The following is a 547-nucleotide window of genomic DNA, read 5'->3' as shown; positions in this document are numbered from 1 at the left end:
CCCAGCCGCGGGCGAAACTTAAGGCGGGGCGCGCGCGGAGGCGGGGCGCGGGGAGGAGCGGGGCCTCGTTAAACACGTGCGTCGGGAGGAGGTGGGCACCTGCGGCAGGCTCTGCTCTCGGCTCACGCTCCGCCGGGCAGCTGCTCCCGGAAGCAGGAGGAGTCGGGGGTGTCTTGTGTTGGCTGGAGATGACAGGACTGGCCCGGGGACCCCAGGAGAGCCAAGGTGGATTTTCCCAATCAAAGGGTAAGCGGTGGGCTGCGGATGAACCCACCCACCGGCCTTGCGCAGGAGAACCAGGAGGCAGGCCGGCTGCTTGCAGGAGGATTTATGGTCCCAGACACCTTGGGGAGGAGTTCTACTCTGCCCTGAAGGGTCAGTATGAGTCAGAATCCAGGGGAAGGCGGTGGATTTTTATTTTTTTTTATTCATTTATTTTTCTGGTAGCTCCTCGAATGCACTGGGCAAATTTGCAGCGCTGCTCACAGTCCCTGCAAAATTCTCCATTTAGCATCGTGCTCTCTCCTTCCCATCTGACTCCGGGATG

Source organism: Echinops telfairi, unplaced genomic scaffold (genome assembly GCF_000313985.2).
Source record: "Echinops telfairi isolate 266 unplaced genomic scaffold, ASM31398v2 ScPeMD7_7424;HRSCAF=8462, whole genome shotgun sequence".
Lineage (NCBI taxonomy): Eukaryota > Metazoa > Chordata > Mammalia > Afrosoricida > Tenrecidae > Echinops > Echinops telfairi.
This window is presented reverse-complemented; position numbering follows the sequence as displayed.